Here is a 26,560-nt window from a genome sequence, read left to right as displayed (position 1 = left end):
CTTCCTGCCTTTGGCCTGGGAAAACATAGAGGATGGCCTTGAGATCCTATCCGCATGGGAGACCTGGCAGAGGCTCTGTGCTCTTGGCTGCTGGCTCCGGATCAGCTCAGCTCTGGCTGCAGAGGCCACTTTGGGAGTGAATTAGTGGACAGAAAATCTTTCTATGTATCTCCTCCTCTCTGTAAATCTGCCTTTCTAATAAAAATAAATGTTTAAGACAAAAAAGTAAAACGGGGTCCAGTGTGTTAACTGGATCCTTGTGATACCAGCATTCCACATAACCTGCATTTCAAGTCCCCATTTGTTCCTCAGCTTCCCATCTGGCTCCCTGCGAATGTGCCTGGAGAATTGGGAGATGGCCCAAGTGCTTGGGCGAAGCAGATACAAGATCTCTTCCTGTCTCTCCCTTTGTCTCTGCCTTTTCCCTACAAATAAATGTTAGGAAAACCTTTAACAGGAAATGTAAATACAGATACACATATATATATTTTAAATATTTTGTTTACTTTTATTTTAAGTCAGATTTATAAAGAAGAGATAGAGAAAAATCCTATATCCCCTGGTTCACTCCACAAGTGGCCACAACAGCTGCAGCTCAGCTCTTCTTCCAGGTCTCCCAGGCAGGTGCAGGGTCCCAAGGCTTTGCGCCCTGCTAGATTGCTTTCCCAGGCCACAGGCAGGGAGTTGGAAGGGAAGTGGAACAGCTGGGACACGAAACAGCACCCATATGGGATCCCAGCACATGGAAGGTGAGGGCTTTAGCCACCAGGCTAGCGAAGCCGGACGTAATCAGTAACAAAAATGAGGCTTTTTTTTTTTTGTAGTAAGTCTCAGAAATCCAGTGTGTATTCTCCACTGAACAGCACTTTTCAAAATCTGCATGGGCCACGTATCAAGAGCTCACTAGCTACTCCTGGTTGGCAGCTGCGGAGGCCCGTTGGGGTCCCCCGGTCGCGTCCTCTGGCGCCCCCTTCTCTCTCCCTGCTCTGTCCAGTCATCAGCCGTCTGCCCCAAGGCGGGCCTCGCGCCCCTCCCAGATGACATCACAGAGCCCACATGCCGACCGGCCAGGAAGACCCAGACTCAGGCCGCCGGCGCCCTAACTCACATCCTCCCGGCACCAAGCAGCGAAGTTCTCTAAGGAAGCGGCAGTCATTAGAGAGCCGCAGAGGTGGTCGCCCCGAGCCCCCGGTCAATTCGGGCGTTCGTGGGAGGGAGGGGGCGGCCCGAAGCTCCCATGCGCACCTCGCCCCCAACCGCCCGCCGCTCGCGCTGCTTTCACGGAGAGGTCGAGGCTGCGAGGCCGGCCCCCATTGGCTCATCGCGGCTTTCTGCCCGCCCTCTCGCTGCGCTGATTGGCTGGAGCGGCGGCGCCCGCTGGGTAGTCGGTGGCGGCGTCCCGCCCTCGCGCTGGCCCTCAAGAGGGCGACGAGGAAGCGGCCGCCTCCCTGCGCCCCGCCCCTCGGACTCGCTCGCTGCCTGCCGGCTCCTCCCGACTTCTCCCGGCTCCTCCCGGCCCTCTCCAGGCTCCCTCGGGCTCCGGCTCCTGCTCGGCGGCGGCGGGTAAGTGCAGCCGCGGGCATGCCTCCCTTTCCTCTCGAAGGGGCGGCCTCCCCACAGCGCGGGGGCTGCCCAAGCTTCGCCCCGCGGCCACTCGGGATCCCCTCAAGGGCCCGCTCGAGGAGGAGAAGGGCGGTGGCTGCCCGCCTGTGGGACGCGGGGGTGGCCGCGGGAGGGGGCGGGCTGGCGTGTGTTGTGTGTGTATTGGGGGGTACCTTTGTTGGAGTGACTTTCGGAGCCTTCGGGCGCGATCTGGGGAGCGCCGTGGGCCGGGTGGGAGGAAGGGGTCGGTGTTCGGAGGTCCGGCGCCGTGGGGCGGAGCCGTGCGCCTCGGGCTCTGGATGGAGCTGAGCCCGGGAGCGAGCGAGGGTCGGCTGCAGCCTTGGGCCCTGGGTGGGGCTCGGGGAGGGCGGGACGGGTGTCAGAACCCTGGCGTGGCTCTCTGAGGCTGTGGGGGAGGGCAGGTCAGGGGGTGTGGGACTGAGGTGAGCCTTAGCCTGGGTGCCCGTAGGGGTTATGGGTGGGGCTGAGGGGTGGTCTGGAGAGTCGGCCGAGCCTGGACCTTGCTGTCTGTGCGCTTCTTTGGGCCCTGGTGCGTTTTGGTGACCCGGGCGTGTGTGTGTTTGGCTGCGAGGGTGGGACGGGCGGCAGCAGGGTGGGTGGGTGGTGGTCTATTAAGGCTGAGGTGGAAGGAAAAGCTCAGGGACTTTGAGGGGCCATTGGAAACTGTCCAGAGCAGATTGTGATGTTGCACATGGAGCAGGTTCCTCTGCCGTGTGTAGTCTGAAACTCCTCTGATTTAGTGAAGTTGCCATAGCGGGGATTTTTTGGGAGTAGTTGGTAGTGTTGGGGGGGTTCCCTGCTTACCTTCAGGAATATGTAAATTTGATGGCGTTCACTGCTTTGGGGAGGAGACCTTGATGACTTTGAAGTTTGGAGCTTTGGGGACCCAGTCTCGGGCCGCAGCCATGTGCTTCTGGGGAAAGGTTAGCGTTACCCAGCTTTCTACTGGAAAGCCCCTTTTCTGCGTTCCCTCCTGTGGTCCAGTTACAGTATCCAGGGCCTCTCGGGTCTCCCTCCCGCCGGCCCGCAGAGCCCTGCAGCGTAGCTCGCTCCCTCCCGCCCATTTCCCAGCGCTGAGCTTTTGGCAACTGCCACCGCTTGTTCCCAGGGATGGTTGTGGCATTGCATCAGGGGATATTTGTGCTTGCAATTTGCGCACTCAGCCTAGGAGGAGGGAGGGTAGTATGCTGCGGAGATGGTTGGGGGTTGGGGGGGACGCCATGCGCTGCCGGCAGCTTGGCTGGTTAGGCAGAGAAATAAATGGGTGTGGTGAGGGAAATACAGCTGCTCTGGGCCTATAGGGTAACACTGCCCAGTCATGGGCGCAAAGAGATTCAAAGAGCAGCAGCGGCTATTTTTATAAATCAATCCTGAATCCAAGCTGGCACTTGGATTTAGACTGAACAGTTGTCACGCTCTAACTATTACAGGCCGGGTGTTTGGTGGACAACATTAGAGTTGCTAAGCTGGAGATGCCATCTTTTTTTTTTCACCTTTGATTTTGTCAACACTCTAGTATGGGATTGTCCTCAGGCACCCTGTCTTTTATGTTGATGCAGTTTGATGGTCCATACTACTTCCTTTCAAAAAAATATATGTATATATACACATATGCTTATCTTGCTTACATTGTTTTCAAATTTAGCTTAATGATAATAACAATGCTGTCCTATCTCCCAGGCATTAGTTTTATTTGTTGACAGATGAGGAAATGACAGCAATAAATCAACGGATAGTGAAGTGGCAAAAATCACAAAAAGCAAGGTTTCTTTGACCTCACCTTGGCAGAATTCAGGTGTTTGAGAATACAGCTGCCTAAAGTGGGAACTCAGCAGGGACAGATAAGCCAAACACTAGCTGACTGAGACCCAAGGTATTGGGTTCCCTGTGTACAATTGGGTTTAATTATTCTCTGGCTGGGACGCCGCCATTGTTTCAGGCCACCTAATCAGGAATACAAAGGAAGTTGATTGCAGAATTGGAATGAAGGGCACTGGATGTTCTTTGGGATGTTCTTATCAAGTCTCTGTGAATCTCTTGTTTTCTTGTGGTGTACAGGACTGGGGAGTGCCTCCACTAACATGTCTTCCCTTCCCACTGTCCACTTTTTTTTTTTTGGTCACTTCTTCATTCTTTGGTTATCCCAGCATCCATCTTAAAATTGTTAAATTACAAAGACATTTAGATTAAATATCATTGTTTGAGGGCAGTGAAGGAAGTACCTGCATTTTCTCATCTTGGTAACTTAGTTTCTGTCACAGAATTGATTCTTCTTGATGTCAGTATCTTCTGTCTTCACATCTGGTTTCTTGTCTCTCAATTCATTGATCCATCATTTGATTCTGTAAATTTTTGGTGTGCCATTTCACATATTTGATCTCACTTTTCCTCTTTTTTTTTTAAACGTTAAACATAAGCTGCTGATAATTTTGGTTTTCTTAAAAAAAAATCTGAAGAGTATCTTGACACAGTGGAAGACATTTTGGTGGTTTTCTTAGTCAATTTGAAAAGGAAACTTAGTAAATATTGCTTTCAGTTTGCCTTTCTAAGTGGTTCATTTAGAACAAGGTTACTGTGGATTTATTTATTTATTTTTATTTATTGGAAAGGCAGATATACAGAGAGGAGGAGAGACAGAGTGGAAGATCTTTCATCCAATGATTCACTCCACAAGCGGCTGCAATGCCTGGAGCTGAGCAAATCCAGAGCCAGGAGCTCTTCTGGGTCTCCCACGCAGGTGTAGGATCCCAAGGCTTTGGGCCATCCTCAGCTGCTTTCCCAGGCCACAAGCAGGGAGCTGGATGGAAGCTGGGCTGCCGGAATTAGAACCGGCGCCCATATGGGATCCTGGCGTGTTCAAGGCGAGGACTTTAGCCTCTACATATTCTCGCCTGGCCCGTTATTTATTTATTTTTAAGAGTTATTTATTTTTATTGTGAAATCAGATATACAGAGAGGAGGAGAGACTGAGAGGAAGATCTTCCATCTGCTGATTCACTCCCAAGTGACTGCAATGGTCGGAGCTATGCTGATCCAAAGCCAGGAGCCAGAAGCCTCTTCTGGGTCTCCCACATGGATGCAGGGTCTCAAGGCTTTGGGCCGCCCTGTCTGCCCTCCCAGGCCAGAAGTGGGGCTGCTGGGACCAGAACTGGGGCCACATGGGATCCCGGTGCGCCAAAGGCAAGGACTCTAGCCTCTAGGCCACTGTGCTGGGCCGCCATTAAACTTTTAGGTTTGAAAGCTTAATCTAGTTTCCTTTTGCAATTCTGAGTAGGAAAAACAATCTTGCACAACACCTATCTTACTACTTTGTGTGTAGTTATGTATCTTTTCATTTACTTATAACTTTGGAAAATAAGCCAGATTTGCAGAAAAATTGTAAAGGTAGTGTAGAATTAGTACATACTTCATCTGGCTTCACATGGTATTTTTAAATATAATGATGATACACTTATCAAATTTAAGAACTCAGTATTGTGGGCTGGCCCTGGTAGCCTAGTGGCTAGGGTCCTTGTCTGACATCTTCTGGTATCCCATTTGGGTGCCGGTTTGTGTCCTGGCTGCGGCACTTCCCATAGGAAAGTGGTGGAGGACAGCCTGGAGCTTTGGGACCCTGCACCCACGTGGGTGACCTGGATTTGGCTCCTGGCTTTGGATCATCTCAGCTCTTGCTGTTGAAGCCATGTGGGGAGTGAGCCAGAGGCTGAAAGATCTTTCTCTGTGTGTCTCCTTCTGTCGATAAATCCTCCTTTCCCATAAAAATAAGTCTTCTAAAGATTAATTTTTAAAATTTTTATTGCAAAGTCATATATATAGAGAGGAAGAGAGAGAGTGGAAGATCTTCCATCCGATGATTCATTCCCCAAGTGAGCGCAACGGCTGGTGCTGTACCAATCCAAAGCCAGGAGCCAGGAACTTCCTCTGGATCTCCTACACGGGTGCAGGGTCCCAAAACTTTGGACCGACTTGACTGCTTTCCCAGGCCACAAGCAGAGAGCTAGATGGGAAGTGGAGCTGCCAGGTTAGAACCGTCACCCATCTGGGATCCTGGCACATTAAGGCAAGGATTTTAGCTGCTAAGCTGCATTGGGCCCCCAGTAAAGATAAGTCTTCAAAACAAAACAAAACAAAGAAAAATACTTCAGCATTGTAAGTTATACTTTTTTTATTGTTTCCCTAAATTTTCCACTAATGTCTTTTTTCTGCTACCGGATCCAGTCCCAGGATCCCATTACATTTAAATGTTAGGCTTCCTTAGTCTCCTTCGGTTGTGTTAGAATTTCTTTGTTTCTTCTTGCCTGTCATTCTTTGATACCTTTGAACATAGTGGTCAATGTATCTATAGAATATGGTTGCTAGTTTTGGATTTTTTCCAGATTGACCTGAGGTTATGCATTTTGGTGAAGAATACCAGAGTGATGGGCAGTAATATACGCTTGTCATTTTTTTTTTTTTAAGATTTATTTATTTACTGGAAAGTCAGATATGCAGAGAGGAGGACAGACAGAGAGGAAGATCTTCCTTCACTCCACAAGTGAGCGCAACGGCCGATGCTATGCTGATCCGAAGCCAGGATCCAGGAACTTCTTCCGAGTCTCCCACGTGGGTGCAGGATCCCAAAGCTTTGGGCCGTCCTCGACTGCTTTCCCAGGCCACAAGCAGGAAGTTGGATGGAAGGCAGAGCTGCCGGGATTAGAACCAGCGCCCATATGGGATCCTGGCGCATTCAAGGCGAGGACTTTAGCTGCTAGGCTACCACGCCACTGGCCTCCGCTTGTCATTTCTTAACTGGGATACTTCTTACTTGCTCGACTTATTGCTAATGTTAGCTTTGATAAGTTGGTTAGGATGTTTTTCATGGGCCAATGGTTAACAGTGAAGGGGCCCCAGTGAGGGGGCTCCATATCCAATTACCAGGGCTTGAGACCAAGCTCTAGTTCCTGACTCCAGCTTTCTGCTATTGCAGAGCTCTAGGTGGAGCAGACAGTGGTTCAGATGAATTTGAGTTCCTGACTCTTAGTTTTGGGGAGTAAACCCTTTGTAGTTCTCAAATAAACAAAATTTGAAGAACAAAAAAGCTTCTGTCTGGTAAGATGACATTTGGTATTTTACTTTACTTGTTGGCCACAAATTAGTTAACAGAGTGAAACTGAATCTTCCAGGGAAGGGAATTAGCTCTGCCTGTGAAGAGAAGAGTATTACGTAGTTTATGGGTCTGTGTTAAGATCACCACAGAAAGTAGCTGATACTTGGCACTAGATTTTTGAGGCTGTTTCCTCTGTTCTGGCAGACATCTAACCTAGTGGTTAACACGCTGCTTGACATTCCTGTGTCTCATGTCGGAGGACCAAAGTTCAGTGGTCTCTTCTGGTTCCTGATCCTGCAGGGGGTCCTGCCACTCTCCTGTATTAGGGGTGGCATTCCCAGCTGGTGGTTTGGGCCCTGACTGAGCAGTTGTAGTTGGACAGGGAGGCGATGGATGGGATCTTTTTTTTCTACAAATAAAATAAATGTATCTTTAAAGCAGATTAACCCACTCATTTTAGCCTTTATCAGTGCATTTTGCCTGAAGCAGTAGTTGTCTTGTTCCAGGGATGCTTTGTATTTGGGATGGTTGAGAAGATTGCTGCCTCTTCTCTATTTATTAAGTTTTGTTAAGTTGAACCCATGCCTTTTTTTTGGTTGTGATACAGTATCTTTTTTTTTCTTAGAGTGTTCTAACTCTGGAGATTTTAACATTGGCATCTGTTTTTTGGACTTGTCAACAATTTTTTTTTTTTAATTTTACCAATTTTTATTGGAAAGGCAGATTTTCAGAGAGGAGAAAGAAAAAGAAAGCTCTTCTATCTGCTGGTTTACTCACTAAATGGCCGCCAATGGCCAGAGCTGAGTTTATCCGAAGCCAGGAATCAGGATCTGTTTCTGGGTCTCTCACGTGGAGATGGCTCAAGGCTTTGGGCCATCCTCCACTGTTTTCCTAGGCCACAAGCAGGGAGCTGGGTGGGAGATGGAGCAGCCAGTGCCCATATGGGACCTCAGTGGCTTCAGCCCCAGACTCCTGTTGGTCCCAGTATCTTTAGATGATATTAGATTAGCAACCATGTTGCATAACCTGGAATCTAGTCTGATCTTCCCATGTGAATTACAGCCAAATACTGAAGCCGGCATCTGGCTTCCTGGGTGTGTGTTAACAGGAAGCTGGATATGAAGTAGAGAAGCCTGAACTTTGAAATGCAGAATGTGGGTGTCCCACAGAGTTTTTTTTTTTTAATAAGAGCTGTATTTATTTATTTATTTTTAAAGATTTATTGGAAAGGCAGATATACAGAGAGGAAGAGAGACAGAGAAGATCTTCAGTCCGATGGTTCACTCCCCAAATGGCTGCAACGGCTGGAGCTGAGTCATTCTTAAGCCAGGAACCAGGAGCTTCCTCCTGTCTCCCACATGGGTGCAGGATCCCAAGGCTTTGGACCGTCCTTGATTGCATTCCCAGGCCACAAGCAGGGAGCTGGATGGAAAGTGGGGGCTGCTGGGACGTGAACTGATACCCATATGGGATCCCAGTGCATTCAAGGAGAGGACTTTAGCCGCTACACTATCGTGCCGTGCTCTAAAAGTTTTATTTAGTTTTCTTAAAAATTCTAAGTTAGAGAGATATATCTTCTTTACTTTGGTTCACCACCCAAATGACTGCATTGGCCAAAGCTGGGCTGGTTCAAAGCTGGGAGCCAGGAACTTCTTCCTTGCCTCCCACGTGGGTTCAGGGGTCCAAGGATTTGGACTGTCCTCTTTTCCTGGCCATAAGCAAGGAGGTGGATTGGGAAGTAGAGCAACTGAAACTTGAACTGGTGTCCTAAGGGATGCACCAGCAGAGGGCATTTTAGCTGCTGTGCCCAAGACCTGTTCATCCTTTGTTTGCTGAATGCCAGGGCCCTAAACCTCGTATGTTATAAATAGATTTTTTGTATTTTTTTTTAAAGGGGAATGTGTTCTGGCTTCATTCAAAAAATATTTTTTTTCATGAATCTAGAAATACTTAGATAACACAGTTGTTTATATTGATTAATTTTTTTTTATCTTGGTGGTTAAATTCCATGTTTTTTTTTTTTTTGTGGTTAAATTCACACTTACTCATTTTCTTTTCTCTCTTAATCTCTTAATTACAGGAAGATGGGTGAAAAAGCATTTGTGGTTGAAGGACAGGATCTGACCTGTTCTCTTTATTGTTTACCTTTTCATGGCTAGATTTATTTATTTTATTTGGAAAGGCAGATTTATAGAGAGCAGGATAGATAGAGAACTTTCGTTTTTTTTTTAAAGATTTTATTTTATTTTCATTCAAAAGTCAGATATACAGAGAGGAGGAGAGACAGAGAGGAAGATCTTCCGTGCGATGATTCACTCCCCAAGTGAGTGCAACGCTGGTGCTGTGCGGATCAGAAGCCAGGATCCAGGAACCTCCTCTTGGTATCCCACGTGAGTGCAGGGTCTCAAGGTTTTGGGCCGTCCTCAACTGCTTTCCCAGGCCACAAGCAGGGAGTTGGATGGGGTTAGAACTGGTGCCCATATGGGATCCTGGCGCATTCAAGGCGAGGACTTTAGCTGCTAGGCCATGGCGCCAGGCCCAGAGAAAGATCTTTTATCTGCTGGTTCACTCCCCAAGTGGCTGCTGTGGCTGTATCTGACCTGATCTGAGGTCAGGAGCAGGAGCGTCTTTTGGGTTTTCTAACTGTCTGCATGGTTGCAAGGCTTTGGGCTTGCCTTACTGCTTTCCCAGACCACAAGCATGGGGTTGGATGGGAAGTGGAGCATGCTGGCGTGCATCTGGGATGCTGGCATCCCAGGATGGAGAATTATGGGCCTGGTGCCATGGCCTAGCGGCTGAAGTCCTCACATTGAACGCGCCAGGATCCCATATGGGCGCCAGTTCTAATCCCAGTAGCTCCAGTTTGAGGACTGCCCTAAGCCTTGGGACCCTGCACCCATGTGGGAGACCTGGAGGATGTTCCTGGCTCCTGGCTTCAGATCGGCATAGCACCGGCCATTGCATTCACTTGGGGAGTGAATCATGGACGGAAAATCTTCTTCTTTGTCTCTCCTCCTTTCTGTATATCTGACTTTGTAATAAAAAATCTTTACAAAAAAAAAATAGCTAGCTGTTCTACTATGTTGCTCCCCTTGTATTCAGTTTTTTAGTAGACAGCTTTTCAGAGACATGGGTGATGTAGAGTCTGTTAAGAAAAAGTCTGACAGATGCCAGGAATAAATTGAATGATTTGATGCAGTTAGAGATGTTTCATTTAGAGATGAAATTGATGCAGACAACCATTTGCAGTCATAACAAAGATTTGATAAGAGGGATTAGATTTAAAATGTGTTGGGCCAGGTGCTGTGGCATAGTACAGAATGGAGTTTTGGCTCTTCACTGTTGATCCAGTTCCCTGCTGGTGTTCCTGGGAAAGCATCTGAAGATGGGCCAAGCTCTGGACCCCATGCTCTTGTGGAAGACCCCAAAGAAGCTGTTGCTTTAGGATGTGTCCTAAACCAAGGTCTGGTCGTTCTGGTCATTTTGGGAGTGGACCACTGAATGAAAGGTTTCTTTTTGTAATTCTTCCTGTCAAAAAAAAAAGTTTAAAAAAATGAAAAGTACTCTGTTAATGGGAGAAGTCCCTGGGTGTAGTGAAAAATGTGGTGTTGCTTGAGCTGTGAAGAGGTGTGGTAGGGTGTCTTCTTACCAGGCTGGGGGTGGTGACGGGGAGCTTGCTTCTGGATTCATGTTCTTGCTCTGTGACTTGAAGTGAAGCTGTTGATCAGTGTTTCTCAGATTTCAGTGTGCAAACCAATCTTGTGATCTTATTGTAATGTAGATTTTTCTTTCTAAATGTTTAGGGTGGGATCCAAAGTTTTGCTGTTCATAATTTTGGTGTTTTATCTAAGAAGCCATTGCCAAACCCAAGTTCAGCCAGATGTTTTTCTACTAGGAGTTTTATATTTAACATTTGGAGCAGTGGTTTTTCTTATGATCTGGTGCTCTGGTTTTCCATTGTTGCATGCATTCTCTAGGATTTTATTCTGTAGTGTTTGTGGCCTTGTGCAGTTCACTGGAGTGAGTGATAAAACAGCCTGAAAAGTCAATGTAATCAGTTGCATTTTTGTTATCATGGTGCTGAGAGACCATGTGAGTAATAAGTGAGTTGCTGAGTTTGTAGTTACTGAAATTTGATGCATTTACCTTTGGGGACAGAACTGTTCATTGTTGCAGAGTTCAAACTCCTAACCTCATACTTAAAAAGCTATGTAATTTGGATTTTAAAGCTGTAGGGAGAGAGGTTCAAGAGTTGAATTCTGAAGCAACTGAAACTTGTGTTCATTTGTATCATGCTGATGCCTTGGTTTGATTTTTATCATCAGTTCGTGTGGTATTGGCCTTACTCTTTTACTTTCATTGTTCAGTTGTGAAGTCTGTTTATTGGCTGCTAACTCTTTCACTTTCATTATTTAATGATGAGGACTATTTAAAGTAATACTGCACCTAGATTTTCAGATCAAATGTCCATGAGGTGAAACTTAAGCCAAAAAAGATAATGGTTTTATTGATTGTAACAAAATGACAGCATAAGATCTTTTATTTATTTTTTTTTCTTTAATAAATTATTTGGTTCTTTGTCAGAAGTGACTTTCATATTATCTTGATATAAAGGGTACTGTGTTCAGTGGAAATAGATGCATCACCAACTCTCATGGTTAGCTTAAAAGATGCTTAAAAATATATTTTTAATGTTTATTTATTTTATTACAAAGTCAGATATACGAAGAGGAGGAGAGACAGACCATAAAGATCTTCTGTTCACAGATTCACTCCCCAGGTGACCTGCAATAGCCGGAGCTGAGCTGATTCAAAGACAATAGCCCTAAGACTCTTTCAGGTCTCCTATGTAGGTGCAGGGTCCCAAGGCTTTGGGCTGTCCTTGACTGTTTTCCCAGGCTACAGGCAGGGAGTTGAAAGGGAAATAGAGTAGCTGGGATTAGAATCAGCACCCATATGGGATCCTGGCGAATGTAAGGGCGGACTTTAACCACTAGGCTACTCCACCGTGCTGTAGATGTTTAAAATATTTAAGACAGATCTCATTCAGCTGTACCTGGGCCACAAATTCTATTGAAACATGAACAAGTAGAATATAAATTTTGGCCTAAAAAATTGTTGAGGGCCCAACGTGATGGCTCAGTGGATAAATCTTTGCCTTACATGCGTTGAGATCTCATATGTATGCCTGTTTGTGTCCCAGCTTCTCCATGTCCTATCCAGCTCCCTGCTTGTAGCTGGGAAGGCAGTGGAGTGACCCAAAGCCTTGGGACTCTGCACCCGCATGGGAGACCTGGAAGAAGCTCCTGGCTTTAGTCTGACTCAGTCCTGGCCATTTTGGCCATTTAGGGAGGAGAATGGGAAGGAATCAACAGATGGAAGATCTTCATTTCTCCCTCTGTCTTTGTAACTCTTTCAAATAAAGAAAAAGCACATACTTTGTGTTTAGTATTTAGAACCTTATTTAAAAAAAGAACCTTAAAATAAAATCAGAATACTTTGTTCATACCGCTTTACAAAATGCCATTTCGATGGTTCATACTTTCCATTGTACTGTAAGAGGAGTTATACTTTTCAGAAGAGAGTGTAACAATGGCTTTCTTGTTTGTTCTTAGAGGAAGTAGGAGATGATCATAGTTTTTCTCAGTGAGCCTTGGCATTAGTTTTCTGCTGAAATTTGCAGCACATAAGTGATTTGAATCTTTTCCATACTACAGTTTTTTCCCTAATTATTGTGCAGTATGCTTCCAGATGTCGAGACATGTTGGAAAATTTAGATTTTTTAAAAAAGATTTATTTTTATTTGTATTGGAAAGGTGGATATATAGAGAAGAGAGACAGAGAGGAAGATCTTCTGTCCGATGATTCACTCCCCAAGTGAGCGCAACGGCCGATGCTATGCCGATCTGAAGCCAGGAGCCAGGAGCTCTTCTGGGTCTCCCACGTGGATATAAGGTCCCAAGGTTTAGGGCCATCCTCAACTGCTTTCCCAAGCCACAGGCAGGGAGCTGGATGGGAAGTGGAGCTGCTGGAATTAGAACTGGCGCCCATATGGGATTCCAGAACATTCAAGGTGAGGACTTTAGCTGCTATGCTGTCGCAGGCCCGATATTTCTTTGAGCCTTCTATGTAGGTTTTGCCTGTGGTTTTCATTGATTTTTTTATGCCTTCTGCCTCTGTACTTTTTGGGAAATTTGTTTTTTTACTTTTTTTTTTGCTTCTAAACTGCTGTGGTTTTGAAGATGAGAAACTAGAATTGGTTTTTGTGGGAGCAAGTTTTCAGGTTTTTTTTTTCATATGTATGTGCTTATAAAATTCAGTTGGGTATTTTGTGATTTAACTTTGAGTGACTTGTATTGGATGTTTTGCAAACTGATTCAGTTCTTTGCATACTGTATTTTTAAGATTTATTCATTTTTATTGCAAAGTCAGATATATACAGAAACGAGGAGAGACAGAGAGGAAAGTCTTTCATCTGATGACTCACTCCCCAAGGGGCCGCACTGGCCAGTGCTGTGTTGATCTGAAGCCAAGAGCCGGGAGCCTCTTCTGGGTCTCCCACATGGGTGCAGGTTCCCAAGGCTTTGAGCCATTCTTGACTGCTTTTGCAGGCCATAAGCAGGGAGCTGGATGGGAAGTGGGGCTGCTGGCACATGACCTGATACCCATATGGGATCCTGGGCACAGTCAAGGCAAGGACTTTAGCCCCAATGCCACTGCACTAGGCCCCTGAATACTCTTTCTATGTAAATATTTTTCTTGTCTGTTTTAATTGGGGATGGGGCACAACACAGTAGCCTAGTGGCTGAAGTCCTCACCTTACATGTTCTGGGATTCTATATAGGTGCCGGTTTGTGTCCTGTTAGCCCCTTTTTCCTTTCTAGCTCCCTGTGTTTGTCCCGGGAAAACTGGAGGACAGCGCAAAGCAATGGGACCCAAAAGAAGCTCTTGGCTCCTGGCTTTGGATCAGCTCAGGTCTAGTTTTTGCGGCCACTTGGGGAGTGGATCAGTGGACGGAAGATCTTCCTCTCTCTCGCTCCTCTTTATATTTGCCTTTCAAATAACTAATTCTTAAAAAAAAAAAAAAGAGAGAAAAGAAAAGAGACAAATGCTAAGGATGATGGGAGGCATAGAAGGTGAGGACTGAGGTTACACAGACAGTAAAAGAATTAGGGTCAAATTCCAGATCTGTTTAATGTTAAAGTGTGTGTTGCAACTTTGCCTGCTAAGTCCTTCCAGGCTCTTTTTCTATTGTTCTTAAAGGCTAGGTATTGCCAAGCACTTGGTGATGCTTTTACTAGATGTAGTTTGGAGGTTCAGCCTCCAGACAAGTACATGAGATTGTAATAGAAGAAGGCGCTGGCTGGCTGCATTATCTGGCTTTCCTGTGTTGGTGTAATGGGAGATTATCAGTGTTCATCGTCATCTGGTTACAGGCAGCAGCAGCTCTACAACCTATCTTAGTTTCAGAGTTATTATTGTCTGTTTTTTCTTTGTTCTTGTCCTTTTCATTTGCTTTTATTCTTTCATCTTCCGTACTTTCTCTTTTTAAGAGAGAAAACATGGACATGTTGTTGAACCAGCATGTTTTAGATTGTGAGTACTTGTGCAGTGGTGATTAGGCTTCACCAAGCATTTCCCTTTTGAGAAGTTTGAGAAGCTGCCATCCCAATTGAAATTTATTGTGAAAGCAAATATAGTGAAAGCCAGCGTTGAGAAATTAAGAAAATAAACAACTAACAAAATTCCAATTGCAGCTGTTTCCAATTGCAGCTTCCTGCTCATGCACACCATGGGAGGCCACAGTGATGCCTCAACTATTTGGATCCCTGCTAGTTCAGGTGGGAGACTTGCAGTTCTTGGCTCCTGGCTTCACCCTGGCCCAGCCCAGATGTCTTGGGTATGTGGGGAGTGGTCAGTGGCTGAAAGATCTCCGTTCATTCTCTGTCTCTCTCTTTCTCTCCCCATCCCCCCCGTACCTCTCCGTTCCTGTATTTCTTTTTTTTATTTTTTATTTTTTTTTTAAAGATTTATTTTTATTATTTTTTCATTGGAAAGGCGGATATACAGAGAGGAGAGACAGAGAGGAAGATCTTCCGTCCGATGATTCACTCCCCAAGTGAGCGCAACGGGCCGATACTATGCCGATCCGAAGCCAGGAGCCTCTTCCGGGTCTCCCACGCGGGTGCAGGGTCCCAAAGCTTTGGGCCGTCCTCGACTGCTTTCCCGGGCCACAGGCAGGGAGCTGGAAGGGAAGCGGGGCTGCCGGGATTAGAACCGGCGCCCATATGGGATCCCGGGCGTGCAAGGCGAGGACCTTTAACCACTTGCACCACCGTGCCGGGCCCCGTTCCTGTATTTCAAATACAGTGAAAATAAATGATTTTTTTTAAAGAAAAAATACCAGTTTATTATCAAGAAGCTGGAATTACTTGAGTTAAAGAATGCTTACACATCTTACAATGTATTTTTTTTTTGTTTGTTTTTTTTCTTCCCCCCCCCCTTTTTTTTTAAAGATTGATAAATTTTTATTGGAAAGGCAGAGTTTACAAAGAAAAGAAGACAAGAAAGATCTCCATCTGCTGCTGGTTCACTTCCCAAATGGCCACAGTAGCCAGAGAGAAGCTTGCAGCCAGAGGTTTCTTCTGGGTCTGGTATCGTGGGCGCAAGGGCTCAAGTACTTGGGCCATATTCTGCTGATTTCTCAACCACATTAGCAATGAGCTAGATCAGAAGTGGAGCCAGGCTGGCACTGTAGTGTTGTAGTCTAAGCTTGTGCCTTCAGTGCCAACATCCCAATCTAGCTCCCTGCTAATGTATTCCAAGGTACAGAGAGAGGAGGGGAGAGAAAGAGATGTTTTATCCACTGGTTTACTTCCAAAATGACTGCAAAGGGCAGAGCTGTGCAGTTCTGAAACCAGGAGCTTCTTCTGCATGTGTGCAGGGGTCCAAGGACTTAGGCCATTTTCCACTGCTTTCCTAGGCACATTAACAGGGAACTGGATTGAAAGTGGAGCAATCAGGACTGGATATGAACTGTACTACTGCAACAATATGGAGGAATTCAATATGGGGGAATCCCAGAGCCTATGAAACTGTGTCATAAAATGAAATTAATAATAATAAAAAATAAAAAAAATAAATTAAGTGGAGCAGCTGGGACATGAGCTAGCACCTATATGGGGTGCTGGCACTGTAGTTGGTGGCTTCACCTCCTATGACACATCCCCATCTCCAAAACCATGTGCTACTGTTCCGCTATCAACCCTTAATACTCTCAACTCCAAAACTTAGAAAGCCACTAATTTGCTTACTTTCTATGGATTTACTGATATTTTATATCTAATATTTTAGTTTATTTCTAAAAATATTTCTTTTATATTGGAAAGGCAGATTTACAGAGAGATGGGGAGACAGAAAGAACTTCAATTCACTGGTTCACTCCATATGTGACTGTAGTGGCTGGAGCTGAGTAATCCAAAGCTAAGAGCCTGGAGCCTAGAGTATCTTCCGGGTTTTCCAGTTGAATACAGGGTCCCACGGTTTTGGGGCCAACCTCTACCGCTTTTCCAGGCTACAGGCAAGGAGCTGGAATGGAAATGGAACAGCTGGGGTACAAATTGGCACCTGTATGGGATCTTGGCAGTTGCAAGGGGAGGATTTAGCCACTAGGTTACCACTCTGGGCCCTTGTGTTTCATATAAATGGGATAATAATCACACGTGACCCCTTTGGTTGTTTTTCTTGGTATAATGGTTTTAATGTTCAATTTTGTTTTTCAAAGAGCAAGTGAAGCAACTGACTTAAAAAAAAAAGATTTACTTATTTTTATTAGAAAGTCAGATAGAGACACAGACATAAAGATCTTCCATCTGATGGTTCAATCCCCAAATGACTGCTATAGCCAAAACTGAGCCAGTCCGAAGTCAGGAGTCTGGAGCTTCTTCCAGGTCTCCCAGCCAGGGTCCCAAGGCTTTGGGTCATCCTTGAATACTTTCCTGGGCCACAAGCAGGGAGCTGGATGGGAAGTGGGGCTGCTGGAGCATGAATCGTTGCCCATCTGGGATCCCAGTGCGTTTAACATGAGGACTTTAGCTGCTAGGGTACTGCACTTGTCCCTCCTGTCCCCAGCTCTTACTCATAGTACAATTCCTGCTGGTACTTGGCTTGGTGATTACAACACCAGTTAGAATGCCTGCGTTGCATACTAGTATACCCGTATTCAATACCCACCTCCTGACTCCAGCTTCTCTAGTGCAGCGCTGGGTTCCTGCCATCTCTGTGGGAGACTTACATTGCCTACCTGGCTCCTGATTTTGGGGCTCTTGCCTAACTCAAGCCATTGTGGACATTTCGGGGGAGTAAACGCTGATGAATAGAAGTTTGCTTTCTCTGGCTGGCTCTCTGTTTTAGAAATCAATTAAGTAAAATTAGAGTTAGGAATGCTGGTATGCAGCTCTTTTACTTTCTCAGTAGACATTGAAAAACTGCTTTTGGGAGTGAGGCCATTAATGATGTTGCTGAGAGGGTTGATCCCAGTATAGGTGGGATTGGGTAGTGTGGGTGGAGGTCATGGGGGACTTTATAGCCTTTGACTTTGAGTTTACTTAATCTTTTCTTGCCTAGAACTTGGCTATAAAAATTTTGTGAGAAGCAGTCATTTAAGAATTAAAAGCAGAATTAGAATCCACCAGTTTATTAACTAGATAAACTTTTGGGATGCTATTTAACCTTTAAGCATCTTTTTTATGATTTGTTTATCTGAGGGAGATATAATATGAATCTTTATCTGCTAGTTTACTTCCCAGGTGGCCATAATGGCCAGGGCTGAACTATGTTGAAACCAGGAGCTTCTTTCTAGATGTGCTATGTGGGTAGCAGAGGGCCAAACATGTGGCCATCTTCAGCTGCTTTTCCTAGGCCTTTAGTGGAGAGAGAGATAAGAAATGGAGCAGCAGGACTTGAACCTGTACCCATATGGGATGCTGGTATCACAGGTGGCTTTTTTTTTTTTTTTACTAGCTGTACCACAGTGATGACCTTGGTGTCCTTCTTGGAGGAGATGTTTAGTGAATTAACATGTGAAGGCTCTTTCCAGAGTTCATGGACGATGCATATTATGAAAAAAATGTGCACAGATTTCAAAGCTTCATGTAGCAAAATTTGATTCTATTTTGTTACTTTTTTTTCCCTTAAGTTATTTGTTTTTATTGGAAAGGCATATTTACAGTGAGGAGAGAGGGAGAAAGATAAAGACCCTCCATTCCCTGGTTTACTGCCCAAGTTGCAACAATGGCTGGCTGGCCAGAACTGAGCTGATCTGGAGCCAGGAGTCAGGAGCGAGGAGCCTCCCCTGGGTCTCCCAGTGGGTCAGGGCCCAAGGCTTTTAGCCATCTTCTACTTTTTTCCCAGGCTCTAAGCAGGGAGCTAGGTGGGAAGTGGAGCAGCCTTGACATGAACCGGCCACCCATATGGGATCCTGGCATTTGCAAGACAAGGATCCAGCCACTGATCCGTGGTACCAGGTTCTTTCTGTTGCTTTTTAAAGCACCACTGTGTATAAAGTGATTGAAATGGCTGTAATATAAGCCCTCTTAATATTATTACTTCTCTGTAAGTCTGAGCTGTGTATTTCTTTAGGTGATACTGATGAGAAATCCTTTTTCATGCAAATCAGACCCATGGGTTAATATTTGGACTAGAATATGAAGTTTACCTTTTAATTATCACAACAATGATTTATTTAGATTTAAATCTGTAAGTTTTTTTTCATTTGCAGCTAGACACCAAAAAAAAAAAAAGGTTGTGAGGAATGTCTGTAGAATATGGCATTTTAAAAAAATCATTCCGGTGTATTAGCTATTTTTCTTGATTTCTTCTTTTCCTTTTCCTTGCCATAACAGTAAATATAGATCTTGTTTCCTGGGTTATCACAGCTTGTAACAAAAAGCTTTTTGATAAAGTTGGCTGTTGGGTTAGTGGGATGAGATCATTTCTTTCTAAGTAGTGTGCAGTGTTCTCAGTATTAAGACAAAAGCCTGCCAGATAGGCAGATAGACTGGCCACACAATGAGCCTAACCTTGTGGATCTGTTCAGGGCAAGAGTGAATTTTCTGTGATAGAATGCCACTGACATGCAAAAGATCAAAGGTACTTGGCACAGTATCTGTGCACTCTAGCTAGCCACGTGTCGAAAGAGAGTAGAGTGATAAAATGGGCTCAGGATACACTTGAGGTTGTAATCTGGGCTAAGGCCATCATATCAAGAGAGGGGATGAATTAATTAAAGGTCTTTTGGATTTGTATCAGAGCATCTCTAATTATAGGTTATTTAGAGGGCCAGGTGCAATGACCTAGTGGTTAAACCCTTGCTTTTCATGTTCCACCATCCCATATAGGAACTGGTTTGAGTCCCGGCTGCTCCCCTGCTTCCCATCCAGCTCCCTGCTTGTGGCCTGGGAAAGCAGGACGGCCCAAAGCCTTGGGACCCTGCACCGACAAGGGAGACTTGGAAGAGGCTCCAAGGCTCCTGGCTCTGAATTGGCTCAGTTCCGGCCATTGCGGCCACTTGGGGAGTAAATCATCAGATGGAAGATCTTCTCTGTCTCTCCTCTTTGTATATTTGATTTTCCAGTAAAAATAAATCTTTATTATACTCAGTATTTTTTGTGAATTTTAATGAAAGGCAAATAAAAAAATGATGGACCAAGAAAGAGCTTTATGTACCTTTCCACCAAATGAGGTGACTTGGCGGCAGTGTCTCATCTGGAGTGCTCAAATTATACACCCAGTCTGATTCCAGTGTCCTGCTAATGCAGATGCTGACAGACAATGGTGGTGGCCCAAGTAATTGGATTCCTGCCACCAATGTGGGATCTTAGCTGTAACTCCAGTGAGGTTGGTTCCCGGCTCCTTACCTCAGTCCCCGCCTCACCCATTGGGACGTTTTGGGGAGTGAAGATGGAGCTTTGTTTGCCTGCCTCTCAGATTAAATAAATAACTCAATGTTGCATTGTTTTAATTTTTATTTTTGACAGTGATTTATTTGAAAGAAAGAAATATGAACAGAAAGATACAGTGAGAAATGAGTTGGTCTTTGCTGGTTACTTCTAAAGATGCTCATGCTAAAAACAAAAAAAGAAGACAAAAAATTGCTCATACTGTTTGTACCTGGCTCAGAGCAAAACCAGGAGTCTAGACTTCCATATGGGAATGATCTACATGGGATAGTCTGCACTGTGACACTCTTGCTGTCATGCTTTATACCTTTTCCAGTGCATTAGCAGGAAGCTAAAGCGGAAAGAGTAGCCAGAATTTGAGCTAATGCCCTAATGTGGATTTATTTATTTATTTTAAACATTTTTTTCTGTAAATGAAAAGGCATACTCACAAGCTATATGTTTTAGCATAGACCTAATGGGCATGGCGCAGTGGCCTAGCAGCTAAAGTCCTCACCTTGCATGCGTCAGGATCCCATATGGGCACCAGTTCTAATCTCGACGGCTCCACCTCCCATCCAGCTCCCTGCTTGTGGCCTGGGAAAGCAGTGGAGGTTGGCCCAGAGCCTTGGGACCCTGCACCCACGTGGGAGACCCGGAAGAAGTTCCTGGATCCTGGCTTCGGATCGGCATAGCATCGGCCGCTGCGCTCACTTGGGAAGTGATCATGGGATGGAAAATCTTCCTCTCTGTTTCTCCTCCTCTCTGCATATCTCTGACTTTGCAATAAAAGTAAATAAATCTTTTAAAAATTACATAAATATTCTGCATAGGAATATTACCAGGCTCGGCGCTGTGGTCTGGTAGGCTAAATCTCTGCCTATTATGCTGGCATCTCATGGGCACTGGTTTGAGTCCTGCTGCTCCACTGCCCATCTAGCTCCCTGCTTATAGCCTGGAAAAGTAGTGTAATATGTATGACTCAAGACTTTGAGCCCCTACACCCAAATGGGAGACCTGGAAGAAGCTCCTGGCTCTGGCTTTGGATCAGCTCAGCTCTGGCCATTTCAGCCAGCCGGGGAGTGAGTCAGTGGATAGGAAATAATCTTTTTGTCTCTCCTCTTTGTGTAATTCTGCCTTTCAAATGGATATAAGTAAATCTTTTAAAAAATGATTACTAACATGAGCTCTGTATGATATACTTACGAAATACTTTAAAAATAATTCTTAAATACTGAAGAGGGTATTAGAGTGACACATTATTTAATTGCTAATGTTAAACATAACATTTTGAATGGGTGTCTTCGATTTTTCACAGCTTTTTTTGTAAATATATTTTTGTGGTTTTTTTTTTTTTGGTGTGTTAATATTTAGGGTAGAATTTGATACTGTACAGCATCTTGCTGAGTTTTTGTGGTCTTGAAACAAATATCAGGATAATACTTTTTGCTTTTAAAAGTAGCATGTAGGGCCCGGCGCGGTGGCGCAAGTGGTTAAGGTCCTCGCCTTGCACGCCTGGGATCCCATATGGGCGCCGGTTCTATCCCGGCAGCCCCACTTCCCTTCCAGCTCCCTGCCTGTGACCCGGGAGAGCAGTCGAGGACGGCCCAAAGCTTTGGGAACTTGCACTTGCGTGGGAGACCTGGAAGAGGCTCCTGGCTTAGGATCGGCATAGCTTCGGCCGTTGCGCTCACTTGGGGAGTGAACCCATCGGACGGAAGATCTTCCTCTCTGTCTCTCCTCTCTGTATATCCGCCTTTCCAATAAAAAAAGAAAAGTAGCATGTAGCATGCAAATATCTTATTTTTTTTTCCATTAACTTTTTTTTTTTTTTTTTACTTTTGACAGTTTTACAGCAGTAGTACCAGCGAGGAGGATCTCTTGAAATAGACTTGTTGCCAAGCTTACAAAGCGTTGATAAGAACCTTGCCAGAAGAGATGTACGAAGTGTTATCTCTGAGTACTCAGGGAGAAGGACCAGGGTGGCTTTCTCGGCCATGTCCCTCCACAAATCATTCTTCTTTGCTTATATTGCTTTTTGTATTTGCAATTACTCAGAATTTCTGTTTTCTTGGATGGGATTTAGTTTGTCAGTTTAAGTAGCTCTTTGGTGCTTGCTCTGTTTATGAGGGTCCCACCTCCTTTCACATCATGCTTTCATTTGTAATTTAAACTCTTTTTATCTACTAATGCCTTGTAATTTTTTTTAGTGATTAAAAATGCATCTGTTGCACAATTTTCTTAGTGCTTGTATGGAAAATACAGTGGAATAATGAACACAGGCAGAATGGGAGCCTCAGTGATTATCCACCCATGTTCAGTCTATCAGCCCACTAGCAGAAGCGAGAACAGACAAACCTTACACTGTCTCTTAAAGGTCAATGCATGTGGAGTTTCAGACCAATAGAGAAGCATTTCAGTGAAGAGGCAAAGTTCTCACTGCTTTCTGCCCACTTAAGATTAAGTGGGGACTCAGCAAAGTCTTTGAATTGAATTCATCACCATCCTTCCTCATCTCCTCCCCACCCCTTTCTGTGATACATTATACTTTTTTTTTTATGTAAGTACAAAACATACGCTTCTTCATGGATTCATTGTATATTAGTAAATTTGGTGAATGTTATTTTCTGAAATGCATGGTTAGTTCAACATAATGCCACTGTTCAGTTTGCATTGTATTTGAAGCAACACTGTTTTCTGTGGTTCTCTTTTGAGTAAATTGCTTCCACACCCATATTTAAATGCTTTTTTGTTCAGATTCCATCTTCATAACATGTTAAAGTCATTCAGCTTTTTAAATTGTGCTGGTTATTGAAAGGTTAATTTTGAATAGAGTTGCTTTTACATCTAGTGTATCATCTTAGGATTTCATTTCTCCTTATTGGCTAATGGTGCTGTTCTTGGATCTTGTGGCTTTCCTAGGGTACTGGATTCATTTTTTATTTTCTTGGAGTCTGTATTGATGATCACTTACAGAAAGGGTACCCAGCAAATGAGGCTCTTGATTTTATTATATATTTGAGTTTTCTATCTTAAACTTCACTAAATGATTTGTGTACCAAAATTCAGGTTGAAATAGCAGGTCTTAAAGCATTACACTACTGTGTTGTCTCCTCAGTGTTGTTAGAAGATGCTGATACATTCCTCTAATGTGATAATGTGAGAGGTGCTGATTAGGGGAATTTTTGTTCTGTTTTGTTCTTTTTCCCTTCTTATCCCTGTCTTCATTATGTCTCCTTCATTTCTTCCTTTCCTTCCTGATCGTGAAAAACTTCAACATGTTATTTGGAGGATTTACTGTTTTCTCCTCCACATTTAAGCTTGCTCTCCATCTGGAATTCATAATATGAGGGAGAACTCGGTGTCTAGCTGGGAGGTGAGTATTTGATGTTTAAGACAGTGAAACAGTGATTTGGACACTTACTTTATATAGTAGTGAATCTTATGAGGCAATGTGGTGTTGGCTTATTTGGCTCCCTGTCACCCAAATGGGACACCTGGATGAGGTTCCTGGCTTCATCTGGTCTAGTCATGATGGTTGTAGGCCTTTGGAGAGTAAATGAAAAGATGAGGGTTTGATTTTCTGCCTCTCAAAAAATAGTAAAAAGAAACTTACATTAAAATAGATTTGGGCCTGGCACTGTAGCTGGGGGCTAAAGTTCTTGCCTTGTATACACTGATATCCCACATGGCTGCTGGTTCCCATCCAGATCCCTGCTTGTGGCCTGGGAAAACAGCTGAGGATGGCTGAAAACTTTGGGAATCTGTACTTGCATGGGAAACCCAGAGGAGGCTCTGGGTGCTGGGTTCGGATTGGCTCAGCCCTGGCTAGCCATTGGGGATGCTTTGGGAGTGAGTCAATGGACAAAAGATTTTTGTCTCTCCCCCTCTCTGTTTATCTGACTTTCCAATAAAAATATATAATTTTTTAAAAAAAAATATTTAGTGGGAACTTGTAGTCCATGTCAATTCGTGCATTGGTGGCAGGGATACCAGCACTTGGGCTGTTCACCACCTTCCAGGTGCGTTAGCATGGAGCTGAATGAGAAGTGGAGGAGAGGCGATATGAACCACACTCATGGGAGGCTGGCATTCCATGCTGTGGCTTAACGCCTTACACCACAATGCCAGCCTGAGGAAGAGGAGGAGTTGTTTTTCTTTTAAGATTTATTTTTTTGAAGGAATGTTATGGAGACAATGAAAGAATGTGAGAGAGACGTTGCATCTGCTGGTTTACTCCTCCAAGATGTCCACAGCTAGATCTGGAGCAGGTTGAAGCCTGGGCTCATTCCAGGTCTCCAACATGATCAGAATGAGATGTGGCTCAGCCATGCTGCCAGGGAACACTGCTCTCTTCAGAGTTCTTTTTGCAGTAAATGTCTTGCCAACATCATTTCCTCTGGGACATCTTCAACTTTTTCAGGAAACCACTCTCCTCAGTTATGTCAATAAGTTCACTTTCCTTAAATCTTTTGGCTGCATATCCGGTCTTTGAATGGTGGCAGAATCAACATTCCCACACAGTGATTCTTTCTTGTTTAACTCTATTCCATTCCATTTGAATATTAGCTTCCAGTGTTACTTTTGGTTTTCTCCTGAAGCTTGATCTTTGTTGTCTTGTTTCCATTTACAATTGTTCATTCTTTTAAAGATTTATTTAAAAATTTTTAATAACTTCTTTTTATTTTCTCAGTTATAGTTAGCAAAATACAGTGTTTTGATGATTTTTACATTGCTGATTAGGGTGCAAAGGGCCAAGGGCTACAGGAATGTGAATGAGACCATTATTTGCATATTCTCTTTTATTCCTTCCTGTGTCTGGGAAAAGGAAGAGGATAAGGGGAGAAGCCACACTCAGCCCCCCAACTGTCTTAGCACCCTGGGATGGGGGATGGCTACCTGACACTGTCAGATATACAGAGAGATGGAGAGACAGAGAGGAAGATCTTCCATCCATTGATTCACTCCCAAAGCATCCACAATGGCCAGATCTGACTCCATCCAAAGCCAGGAGCCAGCTTCTTCCAGGTCCCACGGCTTTGGACTATCCTTGACTGCTTTCCCAGGCCGCGAGCAGGGAGCTGGATGGGAAACGGGGCTGCTAGGATAAGTGCCTGTGCCCATATGGGATCCTGACATGTGCAGGGTGAGGACTTGTAGCTGCCAGGCTACTGTGCTGGCCTCCAGTTGTTCATTTTTGTGAACTATCCCATGCACTTACCACTGGAAGATGAGTTGACACATCCCCATGCTTTGCTATATGCCTATCAATTAAATATTAGATGCAACCAGTCACAGGAGGTTTTCAAAGTGGCATGATCAGTGCATTTAGTAGTTATATGGTTATTTGTAAGTAGAGGTGCTGGCAGCCAATTCAGTAGTTTATATATATTCACAGTTAATGAACTTTGGCACCTAAAACATAAACTGTGTTGGGGTATAGTGTTACTTAATAAAACCACTATAATTGAAATTCATGCATAATAAAATACTGGTGATGGGTAAAGCCTATATTTGTGACAGATACTAATGGGTCACAAAACTTAAGTAGCTATTTTAAATTTTAATTTTTTGAAAATTTATTTTAATTTGAAAGATTTATCGCTTCTCGGCTTTTTGGCTAAGATCAAGTGTGGAAAGTCAGATTTATAGAGAGAAGGACAGACAGAAAGAGAGGCTCTTCCATCCACTGATTCACTCCCCAGGTGGCTGCAACAGTCATAGCTAAGCCAATCCAAACCCAGGAGCCAGGAGCTCCCTCCAAGTCTCCCACACCTGTGCTGGGTCCCAAGGCTTTGGGTCCATAGCTGCTTTCCCAGGGCACAAGCAGGGAGCTGAATAGAAAGTGGGGCTGCCAGGACTAGAATTGGCACCCATATGGGATCTTGGCGCATGCAGAGTGAGGACTTAGCCACTAGGTTACTGTGCTGTGCCCAAGCAGCCTATTTAGAAAAAAAAAAAAAAAGATTTAGGAGGCAGTCACAGATAAGGAAAGAGAGCAAGTGAGCGAGACAAGGGTCTTAAATCTGCTGGTTCACTCTCCAAATAGCCTGGAAGGCTGTAGCTAACCTGAAGCCAGGAACCAGGAGCTTACTCCAGGTCTGTCACATGGGCACAGAGTCCCAAGGACTTGAGGTGTCCTTTGCTGCTTTCCCCGGCAATAAGCAGGAAGGTAACTTGGAAGCAGAGCATCTGGGACATGGCTAAGTGTCCGATATAGGATGCTAGTGTTGGAGACAGAAACGTAACATGCCACACCATGGTGCCAACCCTTTCCCCAGCCCCAACAGCCAATTCTTTAAAGAAATCTGAGCTTTTAACTCAGTTTTGCTTATAATTTTTCATTATGTTTCTTGTCTTCTCTTGGTATTAGAAGTATGTTATCGGGCCAGGAGTGGTAGCCTAGTGACTAAATCCTTACCTTGGAACCACCAGGATCCCATATGGTGCTGTTTTATGTCCTGGATGTTCCACTTCCCATCCAGATACTTGTTTTTAACTTACTTAGTTCATGGATATAGATTATTAATAATGATTTTAAAATTTTGAGGTTTTCCTTGTCTTAGTATATATTCATTAACATTATTTAAAACACGGTATTTTGATGTTGCTGGTTTATTAAACCACTTATCTGTCGGCAAGTGCCAGCATCCCATATAGTTGCCACTTCGGGGTCTGGCTGCGCCACTTCCAAGCAATTCCCTTATGGCCTGAGAAAGCCATGGAAGATGCCTCAAGTCCTTGGGCTCCTGCAACCATGTGAGACTTTGGAAGAATCTCCTGTATCTTGGCTCCAGCTTAGCTCAGCTCTGGCTATTGAGACCATTTGGGGAATGAACTAGAGGACTGAAGATCTCTGCAAAATCTGCCTTTCAAATGAAAAGAAGACAATCATGAAAAAAATTTGCATGTG

The 26,560-nt window shown here is 44.5% G+C and overlaps 1 protein-coding gene across 1 annotated transcript in view; it reads left to right on the top strand.

Moving 5' to 3' along the window:
* The first annotated feature begins 1,465 nt into the window (after nt 1-1,465).
* MAP4 (microtubule associated protein 4) overlaps nt 1,466-26,560 on the top strand; it is a 104,143-nt gene continuing 79,048 nt past the window's right edge. The window contains 1 exon segment of the mRNA XM_040994382.1: nt 1,466-1,563. The gene's annotated coding sequence lies outside the window, so the exon portion shown is untranslated.

The sequence above is a fragment of the Ochotona curzoniae genome, unplaced genomic scaffold, assembly GCF_017591425.1.
Source record: "Ochotona curzoniae isolate NIBS_2020 unplaced genomic scaffold, NIBS_Ocur_1.0 contig_908, whole genome shotgun sequence".
Lineage (NCBI taxonomy): Eukaryota > Metazoa > Chordata > Mammalia > Lagomorpha > Ochotonidae > Ochotona > Ochotona curzoniae.
This window is presented reverse-complemented; position numbering and strand designations above follow the sequence as displayed.